The sequence below is a fragment of the Anas acuta genome, chromosome 5, assembly GCF_963932015.1.
Source record: "Anas acuta chromosome 5, bAnaAcu1.1, whole genome shotgun sequence".
Classification (NCBI taxonomy): Eukaryota; Metazoa; Chordata; class Aves; order Anseriformes; family Anatidae; genus Anas; species Anas acuta.
This window is the reverse complement of record NC_088983.1, coordinates 40971661-40992228: the sequence shown is the minus strand read 5'-3', so window position 1 is coordinate 40992228 and position 20568 is coordinate 40971661. Positions and strand designations below refer to the sequence as shown.

At 34.7% G+C, this 20568-nt stretch overlaps 1 long non-coding RNA gene across 1 annotated transcript in view; it reads right to left on the bottom strand.

The window, feature by feature from the left end:
* Positions 1 to 5165: 5165 nt before the first annotated feature.
* LOC137857623 (uncharacterized) overlaps positions 5166 to 20568 on the bottom strand; it is a 75679-nt gene continuing 60276 nt past the window's right edge. The window contains exons 4-6 of the long non-coding RNA XR_011097189.1: positions 15636 to 15745; positions 9544 to 9747; positions 5166 to 9426 (exon numbers count right to left, since the gene is read on the bottom strand). This is a non-coding gene — a long non-coding RNA (uncharacterized lncRNA). The remainder of the gene's footprint in view (positions 9427 to 9543; positions 9748 to 15635; positions 15746 to 20568) is intronic.

Genomic DNA, 20568 nt, shown 5'->3' with positions numbered 1-20568 from the left:
AACATTCTGTTCTGCACAAATTGATATAAAATGTCCTTTCTTTTTGCTAGATATCACTGTCAGCTTGATTTTTCTTAAACTACTCAATTTAAGATAAAGCACTGTTCTGTTGTGATAATGCTTAACTAAGGGGACGTATTTTTAATTTTCTTAAAAATCCTTCTCCATAATATGATGGATCTTTTCAGCAATACTCATTGCTAAGATACCATGTGTATATGGATAACTCATTTTTTTCTGCATTTCTTCCTCAGACCATTCACCTATTTATGAAGATTTCCAGTGATGTAAGTAGGAAATGCTCTACCAAGATGTGCTGGGGAAAAGAATTCACATGAGTTCCACAGTGATATGCGAGAGAGTGATGTCCCTTGTCATATCTCCATAGAAAAACAATGTCCAAGGAATGTGATATAAATGACTCAGTATTCTTGATCCCAAACATTCTGCAAATAAAAGTTCCTGCTTTGTCATAGTTCCCCTAAATGGTTAAGAAGGAAAACATTTTAAAAAATGATGATAAAGCTTCTTAGCTGTTCAGCATTTTGGTTTTAGTTTCAAGGTTTTCTTGAAAAAAAAAAAAAAAGTGATAACTGTTCAGCACTTCATTTAGTTATTGAAAATCTTGGAGTGATTTTTTTTTTCCTCAACACAAAATCCTTCAAAATTCAAGCTGCATGTCAAGTATTACTTACTGTGAGTGTCAATAAGATATTTCCTTCTCTTTTCTAATTGGGTAACACAGCTAATTACTGTTGTCTGTGGAATCATGTTTGATTGGCAGCTTGAATGTAAATGGAAACCATAATTTCAGATGATATTGTATAAACATTTGGAGTAGGGATGTGCAAGCGGTGAAACATGAACCAAAGGAAATTTATAAGGTAGATAATAAAAGTTACCTGTGTTTCATGGCTATCTAATCTCTGATAATAATTCCTTATGGATTGGCAGGAAATATATATGAAAGTATATGGAAATATGGATTCCTGCCAAATACCCACAATACTTTCCAGAAATGCTTTTGGCACAGTATTCATCAGAAAAATCAGAAATGCACTGGAAATTACAAAAAACAAACAAACAACAACAACAATGACAAAAAAAATGAAAAAGACATGTCAACGTAAAAGAGTCTTTGGATACACTTTAAAGCACTTCTAGATTAAGTCTATAAAAAATTAAAGAGACATAATCCATAGTACAAAAGCATAAGAATGAAAAGATGCTAGAGCTAAGGTTAAGAATGTCTTAAAATGTTATATACAAATTAATTTCAGAAGTACTAGGATTATTCATAGAAAAGACCTGTATTAGGTCATGAATATAATATTTCAGTTTTCATAGTTTCACACCAGAATTGTCTCTCCAAGATTCCTTCATTTCTCTATCCTTTTTTTTTCTTAAACAAGAAAGAAAAGAACAGAGTGTGATACATGTCAACACCCAGTGTCAAAAGACAAGGTATTTGGAACTAGAGAGGGAGGAGGAGATTAAATCCTGATTTTTCCCCTCAAATTTTATCCAGGACATGAAAAACAACAATGCAGAAGACAATAGAAGGGATGAATATCTGCCTGAAACACTTATTAAGCAAACTTATATCTTTTTTTTTTTTAACCTAGTGCTTTACTAAGTTAACATGGAAATCGCTGCACTCCAGATGAATGAAGATGAAATGAAGACATTTGATGAATGTTCAGAATTGCCATTGACTCATATTAAGTAGTTCTGAACAATTCTAACATCTTCAACATGTGTCCAAGAAACAGTAAAAATGTTGAGATTCTTATTGGAATTTGAAAACTGTCCTGGTTATATACTGGTTATATGTTCTGTTGTTTCCACAAAAAATGCCTAGTTAATGCTCTTTTTAAAGTTTACTCTCAGTTTGGTTGCAAATAGTTTGTTTATGAAACTGACTTTTCTAAATCATGTATTTGAAGAGAAAAGTACATTTACCATTCAAATAACTTCAAAATATATTTTTACCTTAATAACATTTTTAAGTATCATAAAATGAAATATAATCACAATTCAAAAGAAAGTCTTGTTTTTGTTGAAGTTTTATTTTTCTAAGAGGAGAATATGGTTGTAAAATATTATGTAGGGTCTAACAGACATGGAAGTAGCAGTTTTCGGTAGTAATTGCTAATAGCTGAGAATAAATATTTTTGCTATTTTTCTTTTATTTATGCTTCTATATACTTCAAAATTCTGTTGGATTGTTACAAAGAATTGTTTTTCCAGAGCCAAGAGATTTTGCGCCTTGTATTTTGCTATATGTAGGGACACCCATGTTCTAGAATATCATGCATTGTCTCTTGAAAGACGTCATTATGGGAACAACAGCATCTAGCAGTAAATGATGTAAAGCATGGCAATTCAACTACTGAAGGCTGTTTGTTACTTTGAATTGCAATTGCAGTACTGAATGTTTTCCATTCGTGAAATTTTTGAGAAGCTGAGGTACTGCAGAATTGCATGATTTATCCCTTGTGCCCTCTTTCCCTTGAGTCTGGCTGAACAGTTCTATCATCTGAAATGACACCTTTGATTTATTCACAAAGTAGGCAGCTCTCACATTGAATTATTCTCTCAGGCCTGTAATGCTCGTTTGTGATTTGGTATAATTTGTATACATACACACACACAAAACTAAAACCAAACAAACGAATAAAACTGTAGTTGTCTTATGTGTAAATGATCAGTTGCCTTTGTAATAAATCTTGTTACATATATAAAATTGCAAGAACATATATAACTTTGATAGCTGTACATTAAAATTATTTTTTTTCACATATTACAAGTGCAGTTATATAAGGTGTACTTCTGAAAACACAAACCTTGACTTTATTATAATTCAATACAGTCGTACCACGCAGTCCTTTTTTAAAGTTTGTGTCATGTACTGTTTTTTCTTGGATAATTATTTTGCTACTGATAGGTTAATCTTTGTAAATTTAAGACACCACATAGCTCTAAGTTTTTCAGTTCAATGCATATTTTTGATGCAGCAATCTAGAGTGCAATGCTTGGAATTGAATTAAAATGTGAATATATGGAAAAAAAAAAAACAATCTGATTTATTAAAGAACAACTATTACATTACATAATGACTCAACTGAGCAACAGAAGTTAATGTGATATATCTACTAAGAAGTGAATCTGTTTTCCTGACTGGATGGAGACAGCTCAGCAGGAGGAGGAAACACATGGGAATAGCTTGCTAGCAACAGTCATCAGCAGCTGGTGCGCTACATCTATGGTGGCTATAGAAGAGATTCCTACTAGAATATGCAGAATAGAACCATGACTACCTAATCTGAAGAATACCTGCTGAGCATAGATATACAGGGATATCTCAGACCTAAAGAGCACTACCTTTTCTTTGAGGACTTTTCTCTGTAAAAGTCTTAAGCATATCACAGGCTTTATAGTTCTGCCCTGCTCTTCCATTCCCCAATGAGATGGGTGTCCAATTACCAGCACCATGTCTGGTCAGAGATTTGGATATTGCTGTGTGCCAATTAATTGTTTAAAAATGAAGCACTGAAAAGTAAATTAAATTCCAGCCTTTCACACTATTATAGTCACCTACAGGTCATAATTTTGCTGTTTTTGCAAAAAGCTTGTTACTGATTTATTAAGCATTAGAAAGAATGAAAGTACAAGAGAAAAATTTTTAATGTATTTATGTTTGAAAACAAACAAACAAAAAAAACACCCTTTGCTATATAAACAATACTTAACACATAGTTTGTATATTAGCTTGTGTTCGTATATAGTATATGCTCTCTGATCCAATCATAGCTGATGCTCATATCAGGAACAGATATATACTCAATATTAATGTTATACTTCTTTCCATGAACACTTTCTTATCTATATGGTAACTCAGAACTCTTCTTACCCACAATTAGTAATACAGATTCAACTGGAGTTGACTTTCTTTGTGATATAACAAAGGCCGTTTGGAGAGGCTAAGTGACATCATATTACTCAGCATAATAAATATCAACTGCAAGGTGAGTTCACTGGTACTGACACTACTATAAATAAAAGGTGGAAAATTTAGTGAACCTCTCAGTGTATGAAAAGGGAAATCTTTGGAATGAAAAGTTAGACCTTGTTACCTGGCAAGAAGACTCAGGGCTGATAAGTTTTACAGCTATGGGAATAAGCCAGTTGCATACTTACAGATTTATTAGCTGATAAACAGTAATCTTGAGCAATGTTGTCTACTAAAAGTAGACATGGAGAAATTAAATGAAGTTCAATAAGAGCAAGTACCGGGTCCTGCACCTGGGACGGGGAAACCCTGGCTGCACGTACAGACTGGGCGATGAGACGCTGGAGAGCAGCCTAGAAGAGAGGGATCTGGGGGTCATGGTAGACAGCAAGTTGAATATGAGCCGGCAGTGTGCCCTGGCAGCCAGGAGGGCCAACCGTGTCCTGGGGTGCATCAAGCACGGCATCGCTAGTAGGTCGAGGGAGGTGATTGTCCCGCTCTACTCTGCGCTGGTGCGGCCTCACCTCGAGTACTGTGTGCAGTTCTGGGCACCACAGTATAAAAAGGACATGAAACTGTTGGAGAGTGTCCAGAGGAGGGCTACGAAGATGGTGAAAGGCCTGGAGGGGAAGATGTACGAGGAACGGCTGAGGGCACTGGGCCTGTTCAGCCTGGAGAAGAGGAGGCTGAGGGGAGACCTCATCGCAGTCTACAACTTCCTCATAAGGGGGTGTCGAGAGGCAGGAGACCTTTTCTCCATTAACACCAATGACAGGACCCGCGGGAACGGGGTTAAACTGAGGCAGGGGAAGTTTAGGCTTGACATCAGGAGGGGGTTCTTCACAGAGAGGGTGGTTGCACACTGGAACAGGCTCCCCAGGGAAGTGGTCACTGCACCGAGCCTGTCTGAATTTAAGAAGAGATTGGACTGTGCACTTAGTCACATGGTCTGAACTTTTGGGTAGACCTGTGCGGTGTCAAGAGTTGGACTTGACGATCCTTAAGGGTCCCTTCCAACTCAGGATATTCTATGACCTTCTATGACCTAAATATCAGATAATTGAAACCTTTGTGTCTTGTTTAAAATATTCTACAGAAAAGAAATTAGAAGTTTAGTTAGTCTCAAATGCTTTATCTTACATTCCTTTATGTTTGCTTCTACTTCTTATTTAATCAAAAGAACTGGATTTTCTTTGTTGAGGATTTAATCCATGATAAAAGCAAAGAATACATTTGGAAACTATATTTGATTTTTCCTCTAGGAAGCTTCCAAGATCAGACATCCTCTGTACAAATTGCTGTATACAAGATATGACTTTTATATGACCGTGAGTTCTGCCTACCCCTGTTACCAAAAAGCATAATAATTAAAGATTTTATGTTTTGGAAACATGAAGACTTCAATTAGAAACCATGAAGTAAAACAATGCAAACATTTAGTTTATACGCGTATCTCTATTTGCAAACTCATAAACATTTGCAGTGAAAAGAAAAACAAAACTAATATTTCAATAATATTCTGCATATTATAAGGCAAGATTTGGCCTGCTGGATGGCTAATCTAGTGATTCGAGCTGTTTCTTGTTGAAGTGTATTTGCAAATATCAATCTGAAAATTAAATTCATTACATTGTATTTGATGACAACTCAGTTTTTCATTTAACTGTTCTATTAGGAAATTTACTTATTGGCATAGTCACAGGAGTTAACTTAAAGGAAGACAAAGCACATGTTTATGGTCTATAATTATCTAAATAGGACTTATATTGGAACATTATTTCAACTTGCAGACAAAAGCATAATGTCAAGTGGCTGAAGGTGGAAGGCAGGAAAGTGCAAACTGGAAATAAGATGTAATCTTAAATGATTAGAACAATTAACTACTGCAAAATTTTACCAAGGAAAACAATATTTTTTTCATAACTTGGAGTCTTTCAATCAAAATGGGTTCCCAAAAGATATTTTGTCATGCCTCTGTGGGTTAGTGTTTGCTACAGGAAAACTGAATGAAAATCTTTGGTCTAAAATGTTCTGTCTTAGAAGTCAGACAATATGATTAGAATGATACCTTTAAAGCACATTAGTGTATTTATTTGGCCTCCTGTAATTTGAACTGATGTTAACAGGATTTTTAGGTTGTTGTTTTAGGGTTTTTATTATTATAATTTATTTCTGTTTCTATTTTGTTGCACATTCCAGGTCTGAAAATGAATGCCACATTTGTGACATTGATGGAAGCAACATTCAAACACCATCATTTTCTTTGATGCAATCACTCAGACACCTTTCAGTAAGAGGTTTCCACCTTCTTCCTTGCTACTATATCAGACACAGGTAATTTGTAAATAACAGTGACTTGCTACAATACAGTTTGTCCTTATAACAAAAAAGAGACAGCTGACAAAAGGAGGAGGGAGAAAATTCTGCCCACTCAATGGAAGTTTGGGGATATGTCTATGTTAAATTATCATTTCAGTTTACCTTATGATTGTAACATTTATTGCAAATTAAAGCATTCATTTTGTAGCAGCATTTTGACACCTTAGTGAGGGAACCATAATAGTCTATGACAGAGCAATCGACAGCTTTCATTACTGAGTGGCTCTTCCTTACAAGAGGAATAATATTCAAATTGGTATAGTCATCAACTTTGAATAACTATGGAAGAAATTGTGGGGGAGGCAACGTCAAAGGTTTACAGCTGAAACCTGGACCTTTTCCTGCCCACTTCCAACTCTTAGCACATGATCCAGATGGGAAGACAGAAAATATGAAAAATATTCTTCCCTGTGCTAGGCAGGCCAACCAGCAGCAGAGGCAATAAGACCTAGCAAAGTGGCACAGAGGTTTACTTGTTTATTCAGACCAGTCTTAGGACTCCCAAATGCAGTGATGTCTAATCCAATAGGCTGTCCATCAAGAAAATACTGTTCTTAATAAAACCAGTGTTACTGCAAATATTCCTACTAAAGAAGGTAAGAAGTACTGAGGAAATGTGTTTGTTTGTTTGTTTGTTTGTTTCATCTGATACTTTGATTCATATTGCTGCTTCAATGACAGTAATAAGTTTTGTGTTTCTTTATAATTTCCATAGGCAAACAATTCTTTTAGCTACATTCATCACAGCACATTGCAGTGTAGTGTTTTGGAGAAGGGAATTTTTAAAAATAAAAAAGGCCAAGTACTGTGCAACATTCTGTGTTCTGCTTCTTGATATGGCTGGAAACCCCCATCCTAATTATGACTGGCACTTCATATAGTCAAGTATACATTTCACAGTGTCACAGAATCACAGAATGGCTGAGGTTGGAAGGTCATCTGAAGATCATCTAGTCCAACCCCCCTGCCAAGCAGGATCACCTAGAGCACATTGCACAGGATGGCATCCAGGCAGGTTTTGAATATCTCCAAAGAATGAGACTCCACAACCTCTCTAGGCAATTTGTTCTAACTTGTTCACTTGTGCATATCTGTACTATCCATTCTTTCTTAAAAAAATACTGTTACTTATGTAAAATAGCTATTCTAAAGAAACAAACAGTATATTGTGTAATACATCAAAGCTATTTTGAGTCATCACCTATACTGTTTGTTTATTTGTCAATTATATTTATTAATTAGGAACTTAGCATGTTATAAACAACAAAATGGTTGAAATGATCAGTTTTGAATATTAAATACATAACTCAGAAACAGATGGTGACTGTTGAAAATCATATATAAATAAAATATAAAATAACTTAGTAATTAGAAAACATTTCCATATAAATTCCTTTGCCAACATGCCAGCAAATCTGCCATGTATAGGCTTGCTTAGATTGACTTTTCTTTAAAAGACATTTATAATTGTATAGCACTAAGACTTAATGCTGACTTGTTCTACTTTCAGCTGAAGAAACTGCAAAAAGTCATCAAAGTCCATAGAAATCTTTCTGTCTCAGATGTATTAGGAAAAATCAGGGATTAGGGATTGTGCAGGTTGATGACATGAGAAACCAAGACTTAAATGTACAGTTCCTGAAGAAGCACTTTCTATAAAACAGGATATACCACAATGTAAAAAGACCACAAACATAGGTAAAATTTAGGCACTTATTAAGAGAAAATATATTTTATTTTTTACAAGCAAAAGATATGACCAGTGCTGTTGTGGTTGCAATAAAACACTCTCCATTGTTATTCTAAGTCAGACTCTTTCAGTGATATGGAGCCACTAGTTTTCAACTTCTTTGTCCTTCTGCATTTCTCTGCATTAATCTTTTCCCTGATGCAGCACCAGTGAAGTCATCAGAGTTTTGGCAGGGATATATTGAGCTCATTACCTTTGAAAACTGTGCTTTGACATTTTAAAACTTCATTTGCAAGGTATTATGTCTTTCTCAAGCTTCTTAGCAATATTTCCACTAACACCTGAATATACAAAAGAGTGTTTGGTGGTGGTGGTGGTAGTCTGTTTGATTGTTTGTTTGTTTTCCTGGGTAAAGAACAAGAAGAAAATGAAACTCTCCTCTTTGGATCAACAGTCCCCACCAAGAAATCAGCTAGATCATTCAAACCCACTCAGCCAGTTAGATCAATTAGCTGTTACAAACTAACATTTCCTTTTAAAAAGATAACTAGTTCTTTAATTCTGCAAATGCACTGGACACATATACCCAGAATGTAAAAATACAAAAATACATGAAAAGCAAGAAAATCATTTTAGAGTCACATACTTCCAGCTAAGTTCATGGTTGACTGATTTTTATTTTTTTCTACTATTAAAAGTGAAAAGACAACAGTGGGAAGTGGACAACAGTGGTTTGTTCTGAAAACTATCATATTTATCATATCACAAAACCCCTTTAGGATAAACAGGTAGGCTAGATTATTTCTGTATTGTACCTGAATCTTCTGATCAGTATAATAAGGGGCATAACTTGCATTTCTAGGTGTTCGACCTACATTTCACCCTCACATGTCACAAAGTATTTTTTTCTGCCATTATTCATTCTTTCTCTCCAGCAAAATGTACCAAATAACCCTAATAGTTCTACATTTCAAGATATATGCCAAATCAAAGAAAATACAAAGATGATCATGGGAAACAGAAAGCCTAACTTATGAGAGCACTCTTGAGCATAATTTTTGATGTTGAGAGGAACTACAATTGCTATCTATAAATACATCAGGGTGTACTAATCGTTACTAGGCAGTTTGTTGAATTTCTGAAGGGAGCTGGATAACGTATTCCCTTCAGGAGCTAAGTGCTCCACTCAGTGACTTTGGTGGTTTTTATTCTTACTGTCTGAACAAAAAGAGAAAGAGGAAGAAATCCTGCTAAAACTGGGAGCCACTTTTTAATACGACTGATGTCAGCAGCTTTTCTGGGTACTTCTAATTGGAATTCAAGACTCATTGTTTTCAGTTATTCCCTGAAAAAAAAAAAAGATACAATATAAGTACCTGAGGTACCTGAAAGAACTTACATGTAACTGTAAAACCTCTCTTTTCTATAATACCAATACGAATAAGAAAAAAAAAAACTTCACTGGCTGGCAGCAGTGTTGAATGCAGACTTTTGTTGTCATGATAGTTTCAGGTGGTGTCTTGGCCTCAACTTTGGTGGTGAAACCACTTGTTTCATGGGCTTTTTTTAGACTCCAAAAATCAGCTGCACACTTTGTAACACATTAACACTATTTGTGTTGCTTTAGTTTTGTTGTCCTTTAGCATTATCTGACTTGCTTCTTCCTCTGTAAATGAACAAAATTTTGAACAATGTTAACCAGTAGGTCATTGCTGAAAGAGTCATTGTTTTATGTTAGAGCATGAGTAAAATTCAAATAACAGACTGTATATTTCCTGAGCTGTTGCCTGTGAAGTGTGGTTATTGAGGGAGGTGTGGAGGTTACCAGTACAAGCAGCTGGTGTCAGGTGCAGGAGGAGCAAGAGATGCTCCATACTGTGGCATTGCCTTCCTGCTGGAATTTGCTCTGGCTGGGAGTTATAGTTAAACATCCCCAACAGGGTTTTAGTTGGAAGGATTTTTTGTGCCTTTACCATCATGACATTATGATATATTAAAAATATGCAGTGTGGTCCTCACTTGATACATTATTATTATTATTTGTACTACACCTTTGCCTTAACCCCTCCTTCTGCAATTAGGCCCCATTACAATAGGCACTTGTCCTGGTTTCAGATGATATAGTTAATTGTCTTCCTAGTAGCTGGCATGGTGCTGTGTTTTGGATTTGGGGTGAGAAAAATGCTGATAACACACACATATTTTAGTTGTTGCAGACAGCACTTTTCAGCTTCTCACACTACCCTGACAGTGAGGAGGGTGGAGGTGTACCAGGAGCTGGGAGAGGACAGAACCAGGACTGCTGACCCAGAATGGCCACAGAGATGTCCCATACCATGTGGCATCATGCTGAACAATAAAACTGGGGCTTGGCCAGGGAGGGTGGACTGCTGCTCTGTGTCTGTCTGGACATTAGTCAGCAGACGGTGACCAATTGCACTGTGTATCAATTGCTTTGTATTTTCTTTTGTTATTATTATTATTATTATTATTATGGTTATGGTTATGGTTATGGTTATGGTTATGGTTATTGATATTATCCCTTCAATTTCTGTCTTATTAAACCATCTTTATCTCAACCCATTAGTTTTTTTTTTTTTTTTTCCAAATTTTCTCCCAGTCCCACACTGTGTGGGGAGAAGTGAGTGAATGTGTGGTGGCTGCTGGATTAAACCAAGACAGAGCTGTACAAACACATAACTTAATGGACCTCAAACAAAGTTGAATAAAGAAAAACAAAAACACCCAAAAGGTGACCCTTACTGGTTCATTGTTCTTCGTCCTAGTGATTAGCTTTTCCACAGAGCCTTACAAATTTCACTGCGTTGCTAGTTTTAAGAACTTGTTCCAGGAGTCTTAATTCTCTGGTGAAATCTTTCCTTTGAATGATAACCTATAACACTTTGAAAAAGGTTAGTTTTAAGAACAAGTCTTGTAATTTGCAATGCTTTCTTTTTTCATGACACCTATTCAAATGTTTTTCTCTCTCATCAATCTAGGTTTTCCACCTAGCTCCTCTATTTGTTACCTGATAGTCAAGACAAGAGTGAAAATAGCTTCTTGGCTATGATGACAATAACAGACATGTAACATCTCAACCATATTGAATTGCATAAGTAGCCAAATAATGCATCCCTATCCAAGTAGTCTTAAATACTGCCAAAGATTTGATTTAAACATACTCAGGCCCATTTCTTCTTCTTTAGAAAGGTCTTTCTAAAACCAGCATTCCACATCCTGGTAATTTTTGGTTTGAAAAAATATATATTGCTGTGCAAATATTTTTCAAAAACTGCTTGACCAAAATGACTTGCAAGTAGGTTTAGGATTCACTTCACACATTCTGAAGCTATAACATTCTGACATATTAGTTCAGTCGGGTTGTGAATGGTTCACCAGTCTTCATTTTCCAGTGACTCAATGTTTATGGCATGTGCTCAATTGTTTTAAGGCATGACTAAAAAGTGTAAAACTGGTCTATGAAATCACTAGTCCAGAAAAAATTCTCTGCTCTGTTGAATTCAGTAAGCAGTATGTACATTCACTTTCTTTGTCTATTACTTTTTCCTTCTTTTTTTTTTTTTTTCAAACCTTTTGAGTGTTTCAGAATTGTAGGGTTAGAAGAAGTACTTAATCAGAAATACCAGCTTTATGTATGCAAACTTCATAGAACAGAAAATATTTTTTATTTTTACATGACAATATAGATTTCTGCAATAATAACAGCTTGCAAATCAGACTGCAAAGTTGTACCTACTTCCTCAAGAACACTGAGGGAGGGAGAAAGAGGGGAAAAACAAACCTTAAATGTATATTCAGCTTCCTGCAGTAAGGAAAATAAAAACAGAATGAAGCACTGTAATTTGGAATTTAGATGACAAAAATGACATTAAAAGACTGATTTCCTAGAATAACACTTGCAAATATGTCTTTTCTTCACAACCTTCTTCAACTGGTACATCAAGAAAATCCACTGAAATAAATCTTCAAAATAAAATCTCCCCTTTGGATGCTAATAGCTTTTTCAAATAATCTGTTTTTCTTAATTATGAGAGAGGCACAAAATTTAAGAAAATTGGCAGATGTTTATGGGCCTTTTAAAACTAATTATATTGACTGTATCCTATTGAATTGATTAATTGTATCCATTAGAATTCTCTTGTCTAGTATTCTGCCTCTGCTGAGACTTTCTGTAGAGGCAGTGGCTTTCCCTGATCATTTAGGTAACTTTTAAAGTAAGATCAAGTGAGGTGCAGAAAATTCCCTTTTTGATCTGATCCCCAGCTCTCCACAGTTGTGAGGAAGACATAACAATTCTAAAAACGTAAAAGTTGTATGAGTTAATTTTTTTTTTCTAAAAAAAAGATGCCTTTTGATTGTATTAAAAATGTAAAAATTGACTACATGGATAAATAGATTTTCTCCTTATGATGTTAAAAAAAAAAAAAAGGCAAATACATTTTCAGCTTTGGTAGAGGTAGAAAGTGTGATGTCTAGTTTTACACAGTTCTTCTAAGCAAGTATATATGCATGACTTGAAATGGTATCTAATATTCCACAGATGGCAATTACTTTCAGAGGAATGGCTAGGGACTTAATTAAAAGGCTGAGAGTTAGCAAACTAAAATGCTGGAGAAGCACATGAAAAATCTATACATTATGCAAGGGACTCTACAGAACATTTAAGAAGCTAAAAATGTCTCTTTAAAATTTGTTTTTATTTCTTCACAAAAAGTTAACTTTAAAATAAAGGTCATGTATGCTATGTTTAAAATTATATTTTAGCTAACTGAGACTGCTATACAACAAAGCAAAATATATTTGACTGCACAATATTGATTTTACATGAAAGCACATCAGTTAGTGAAATGCAAAAACCAATAAAGCATCACCCCTGGCTGGGATAGATATCTCTAGACACAATTTATTTTTACATTTAAACCAATTATTGGGCTTGTTGCATTTAAAAATGTGCACCATATATCCTTACAAGGACTTTTTTATTCAATCAAATCAATTACATTGATCTCCATATTCCATATTAAACACCAATCTTAAATTAAAGCTGACACTTTTGAAGGCCATGCTACAAGTTTCTAAGAAGAAATAAATTCTACAAGACTTTCTTTGTGTGTTTTTTATGCCCAAACATGAATACAAATATTGATTACATTTTAACAAACAATATGTAAGCTATTTCGAAGCTTATTTCTTCCTATTATTCGTTCAATAATATTATAAACTTACAGAAACACAATGCTCCCTGTGTTTCCTTCTGTTGCACTGGAATATGAAAATGTAACCTTCCAGTACATAAAGGGCCTAAGAGGGATTCTTTATTGGATAGTGTGGGACAAGGGTAATGACTTCAAACAAAGGCAGTAGATTTAAATCAGGTATTTGGAAGAAATTCTTTACTATGACTGTGTTGAGGCACTGGAACAAGTTGCCTGGAGAAATTGTGGATGCCCCATAACTGAAAGCGTTCATGGCCAGGCTGGATGGGGCTTTGTGCAACCTTGTCTAGTGGAAAGTGCCCCTGCCCATGGCAGATGGAATTAGATGATCTTTAATGTGCCTTCCAACCGAAATCATTCCATGATTCTATTATAATGCTTTTCATTAATAATGTGATAATAGTATAAAAAGATTTATTTATTTATTTATTTATTTATTTATTTATTTATTAAGAGAGGTCTTTAAAAAGAGATCAGCATAACTATTGATGAAGGACCTACAAGATCTACAAATGTTTTTCTATAAACGTTTTTACAGAGACAAGAATTGTTTCCTTTTAGAACATTACTCAAAAAAGTTTACATCTACCAAGTTGCAACCAAGCAACTGAAGTTGCTTTCATTCCCAAGTGGTGCCTACAAAGACAGGTAGCAGGAATGTTAACTCAGATAGGTCATTCATGTGGACCAGGCTATTGCGTATATAAGTAAATGATGCTAAGTATTCTCTTGGTAAAAACCTTAGACTACTGAAGGCATTGGCACAGCTCCAATTTTGTACAGAGGCTATTCTCCATCTATCCAGCTTGCCACATCACCATCTCTCTATCTGGTAGGGAAACTACTACTCTGCTTGGAAGACACTTCTTTTTTCCCTCTGGCTCATCAGTTTCTCAGCTTTTAAAACTCTGTTGACATTGTTTGTACTTTGTAACTTCTCTCTCCCAAGAGTTTTCAATTAGCTTTAGAGGTATTATTCAACTCTCTGAAGCTTTCTAGAGTTTACACATAGTTTGCATAAAAGTGAAATGGAAGAATCCAGACTTTAGAAATATTATCACACATTCAATATGCTCAACATCCTGTTAACACTTCTCCATCTCTTCATGTTTTTATATGCATACGTTGCAGTCAAATGAACAGCAAAAGAACCAAGGAGGGAATTTCTCAAATACTCCAAATAGCTGCACATCACTACAGATTATGACTGCTTGGATTTAGGGAACATTTTTTTGGCTGAGGAAACATTCCAATGGGATAGATTAATCTATGTAAACCACACAGCTCAGCTGAAACTGCTGTTCAGCATTCTAAATTGCCACCTTTGTCTTCTTTCAGCACAAAAATGTGCATTTCTTCCTATAATAAAGATATTTTATAATAGCAATAAGGCAACTCCAGGGTGTGCGGTTATCACGAGATAATCATACCCCGGAGGGATTGCAGATACTTGGCTGTGCCTCATAACACCCCATGTGTGTGTTTATCTCATGATAACCCTACTCTCTTTTGTATCTTATTGCCTAATTATCTTCAGCTAATGCAAAATACTAATTTTTTTGTCTGAAACAATATGTGCAAGAATGCATTGCTAACAATCACTGGAGGACGTTGACAAACAATGCTGTCACTACTTTATACTCTCTTCCAGTCAGAAATTTACATAAGAAACCAAATTTGGACATTTTTCCAAAACAGTTCAAATCCTTTTAGGCAATAGCAACTAGAATATTGAAAGCAGGACAGGTAAATATCTATCAAAAATTCTATGTATATTCTTACAATGATTTATATGGTTCTACTTACATATAACTCTGAACATCTTTATTCTGTATTTACACCTCTTTTGTATTTCTATTCTAGTACATAAAATAAAAATTTCTGATTGTTGCTTATAAACCCTAAAGTGACTCCATTTATAACACAGGACCACCCATCTGAAATTTATTTGAGGAGAATCATTTTTGTTGTTGATGTTGATGTGAATATAAGAATAGCTACATTTCGGATAACATTAGGAGATGCTCAGAGACAGTAGACTCTGGCCCTCACTAAAGCCAACAGAACTTTTCTTCATTGCAACTGAAACATAGTTCTAACACCAATTCAACCAATGATGAAATTTGATATATGAAATACTCAGAAATAATGTCCAACAACTCCTTCTCTGTTGGAAAAAAATAAAAGTCATAAAAATCACAGTCATTCACAAGCTATTGAAAATGCACAAACTAAAAATGTTTAAATTTTTTAACTGGTAGATATAATCTGCAATATAAATTGTGAATATTATAAAACACAGTAAAAGCTAACTTACCAAATCAAAATGGTACACGTAAGAGATGTGTTTTCTTCATTTCATAAAAACTGTATACATTCAGATGTGTTTGCTGATCATATGACCTGACATATTAAGATGGCATCAAGCTGCACCAAATGTAATAGATAAAATGTTACCAATATACATAAAGATGATTAACCTATCATCGTTATACAGATTTCCTCAATTTTCATTAATAATATGTAAATATTAAAATAGTAGGTAAAACGTGTTTTGCTTGTTTGTTTTTCTATAGGTATATGAACAGAACAGAAAAGGAAACCTTTGGAATATCTAAGAGTAACGATAAGACAAAAGCTTATGTTAAAAACAAACAAACCAAAAAAAAAAAAAACAGTAAATCAATTGTGAGAGAAATACATTACTTACAACGCTTAACACACATTAAAAATGTAGTCTTGGGAATTTGAAATGTAAGATTTTATGTGTGTAACATATGCATGTGTGTTTTATATGTATATATGTACAATAAATATTTGTTTTTTATCTTCTATTGTATAAGCTATCATTCTTATCTGTACTGCATACTCTGTTAAAAAAAAAAAAAAAAAAAAAAGTAGATCTGCAGGCTTTGGCCTCTTATCTCTGTTGTTGATAGCTATAGTTAATGAAATTGAGATTTTTAGAATATCTATTTATATGCACTGCTTTATGTAAAATGCTTTCATGTTTCCTGTCCTCCCACTCAACCAGCCCTTCTGTAAAGTACACATGTTTATCTCTCTTAACATTGCTTATGGATTTCATTTCTCAATCCTTTGATTATTTTAGATGGCCTTCTCTGAATTTTAGTTTCATGGTGCCAGTGAAAGAGAATTGCTTTAATACAGTTCTCTTCAGAAGTTGCTAGCCCTGCTGCTGTCTTGCCTGTGGCATTCCTGGCAGCACTTGATACTGTACATTATTCCTGGAAATGGAATCAAGGGGCAGATTCCCAATCAACATATACCAAAAGAATTATAAAAAAATACCATCAACACAGGATGATGCTGATATGCAAAAACCACACCAATCACAGCAGCTGCTGTTTTAGAACAAAGGTCTGAGCTCATAATTTGTTTATCTTAATAGAAAAAAGACCTGCTAACCTATAAAATTGTGGAAGGCAAGAAGAGGCTTAGAAGGAAAGCTACATACACTAAAATTAGGAGGATTTTCCCTTACAGTGGCCACAGTGCACTCATATTTTGAAGGAGAAAAATATGAAAAAAACATGAATGTGCTGATGTGAAGATGTCCTTCATAAATGATAGTTAGAAGGAACTTTACAAGTAAAGAATGGTCCATCAAACTATCCTCACCTTAAAGTCACTTCTTTTTTTTATTTCTTATGCCATTAAAATTCATGTTTTAGCTTTCAAAATGGATGTCAACTTGCCAGCAGTAACAGAAATTGCTGTGGATAGCCAGGAAGGAAGGAAGGAAGGAAGGAAGGAAGGAAGGAAGGAAGGAAGAAAAGAAAGCTTTGGGTGCTAGAACATGGTAGAAAATCTATCTGAAATCATCTTGATCTCTTGTCAACAGCGAAGAATTGAACTTCACCCCTTACCAACAATCAGACTACAGGATTGATCCTCCTCCACAGAAACAACATTCTTCTTACAGTATTAGCATCAGGTGTCAACTAACATTTAAATACAATTAAACACCAAGTTCCAAAGAAAATGCTTATCGTGAAAGGTTTATCATGTGTGTTATGGCAATAAATTTGTATAAAATAAAATATTTTGTATTTTACTTCAAGGACATTACAATGCATGTGTAGCTTTTCTGTAATTCTACTTCAACGTCAGCACAGATCTAACATGACTATTCCTCACCTACAATTTTGTGGGGAGCATATGATATAGTAAAGTCACTTAGAATAATATGTAATAAAGAATCCCCATTTTGACATGTCATTGACTATGGTCTTTCTTAATTCAGTAAAGTAATGGATACATTAAGTGCAATGACATATATTATGTCTGTGAACAAAAAAATCCTTATTGTTTTATGCTGAATTAAACCAAAGACTAATATTTCATACCAAAAGCTAAAAGAGAGCATTCTGAATTTTGGTTCCAGTTCTCTTGTTTTTGAATTTTGTAATATAAAACTATTAAACTGGTAAAAAAATAAATAGATAAATAACATAAAAAAATCTTAGCTAACTAATATGATTTTTTGTTCCATAAATTCAGACAATTACAAGATCTTATATTTCTTTGTTAAACACAGCCTAACTATGCATATTTGAGTGAAAAAAAACTTCTGTATTTTATGCTGACTCAGTGCTGCTAATGTGTGCAAAGCTCTCTAAGTCTTCTGGGCCAGTGGGTCAGCTAAGCCAGCACTCTGGCTAGTTTCAGAAGTGAATTTAAGATAAGAGGTAGACAAGAATTTATCCAGAGTGCAGACAGAAACAATTCCACTTTAAGCAATAAGTGTTCTGGTTGACCTTCAGAGATGTCATCTCACTCCCATGTCTTTTAGGAGAGCTGCAGCCGCATTCAAGAATTTTCAGGTTACAGAAGGTAGAATCTAGTCAACCTAGCAAATTTAATTGACTCAACACTTTTTGTGGATTTTAGACTTTTAAAATTTCCATTCCAAACTAAAAATAAAGCAGTTCTTACTTATTTTTCCAAAATAAAACTACTGTTAAACTCTTGCTTTGGGACTTAAGAGATTTTTTTAAAAGTCTCTGTAAATCTCTTTAATATTTTATGGGATTAATATATTGCCAGTCTAACTTGTTTGCAGTTTTTCAACTAGCAATTAAACATTTTTCTCACTTACATTTATTATAAATAGTTCACTAACTAAATCCAGTTCATTTTTGTCATGGAAAATCTTTATTGGTTCAAGGTTTTGTTTCTTAGGAATGTTTTCATTTGGAAAGCTAGTATTCTTAATTCTGTAAGTTAATCATTGAATTACAGGATAGTTGAAGTTAGAAGGTACTTTTGGAGGTCATCTTGTCCCAAACAAGTTGGCCCTGATCAAGCCCCTGATCAGGACAACTAGAGACGGTTTCCCAGGACCATGTCCAAACACCTTTAAGATGTCTGCAAGGAGGGAGACTTCAAAATTCCTCTGGGCAACCTGTTCCAGTGCTCAGTCACCCTTACAGAGAAAAAATGATTCCTGATGTTCAGACAGACCCTCCTGTGTTTCAGTTTGTGCCCATTGCCTGGGTGCTCCTTCTTCATTGCGCCCTCCCTTTAGATCTTATCAACAGACATTGCTAAGATCTTCTCTGAATCTTCTCATCTCCACACTGAACAGTCCCAGCTCTCTCAGCCTTTCCTCATAGAGGAGGTTCTACAGTCCCTTCATCATCTTTGTTACCTTGCACTGGATTCTCTCCGGTACCTCTCTCTTGTACTGGGGAGCCCAGAACTGGATGCAGTGCTCCAGCTGTGGCCTCACCAGTACTGAGCAGAAAGGAACACCTCCCTTGAGGTGCTGGCGGCTCTCCTCCTAATGCAGCCCCAAATACCACTGGTCTTTGCTACAAGGGCACATTGCTGCAACATGTTCAAATTTGTGTCCACCAGGACCTCCAGGTTCTTTTCTGTTAAGCTTCTTTCCTGCTCTATGGCCTCCAGCATGTACTGTTACATGGTTTTCTTATTACCAAATGTTTTGTAAACACAAAAATAACAAAAAGAATCACAATCCTTCCAACCCTACAGAGTAGCCAACTGTCACAAGAGAGGCAATATTGTCCTATGCTGTCATACAGAAATACATCTATGCTGTATACATTTGCACTTGTCTTTCTCATACTAATGCCTTTCTTTTGTTGTGTTTAGGAACAAACTTATTTTGCCCAGTGTCCTCTGAGTGACTGGTCTGATTGCATCTTATGTTTCATGTCATTTCTTCACAGGAACTAACAAAAGTCATATTAGCTGCTAATGAGCTAGCAATTATTTATTATTATTTTTTCATAAAAACATATTACAACATTTGAAAGATCTGAGTATTTTCATTTAAAAATACTGCATTGGCCACCACTGTAAATAAAAGTTTGTTTAAAATAATAAGGTTGGCTACAATAATTTCTTACTAAGGTCCTTAAAAATAGGAATCTCCAAATTTTAAGTCAGCTTAGCAGTAAGGACATATAAATATACATGTATATATACATGTATGTGTATATATATATATATATATATATATATATATATATATATATATATATATATATATATACACTTACATAAAGCTCATTCCAACTTGCCAGACATGGCTGGCATTCCAGTTTGTGTTTTCACCCTGAGTTCTACAGTACAGTTATGCTCCCTTTAGGAATGTTGCTTCAGCTTCAGGATGGCTGGGATTTTCTCCTATATTCTGTTACCTTCACATATATTTACTATGTTGGCCTTATTTCAGCAAAGCACTTAAGCATGTATGTAAATTCATTTCTTCCCAAAATACATTCAACTTTGTGCTTAACTTTAAACATATCCTTATGCTGTGTTTCATTCAGTGAAATATAAGTAGTTTCACTTTTGTTAGTGGCTTCCACTTTTGTGGAACCAAGATCAAGATAAGGTACTACTGGCCATGATGAAAGATTGAAATGATGGCCTTAACTCAGATTTAAGAAATGAAAGCCAACACTGTTTATGAAAGGAATGGTGGACTCCGCAGCCAAGTTATGTTCTGGACATTGTAATACCAATACTTTGCTTTTTACACCTGCAGGAAGAAAACTCAGACTGTTAAATAACTATTAATAAATTAAGAGTAAATTGAAGTTAGGGAACTAGCATCAAGAAATTCCATTCTGCACTGAAAGCAATAACTTTGGATAAAAGCTGGTCTTTTCTACTTGTATGGATTCCAATTCTGCCAATATTCTAAATCTTCAGGAGTTTGATTTATTCTTTTATTAATATTCATTATGAATACT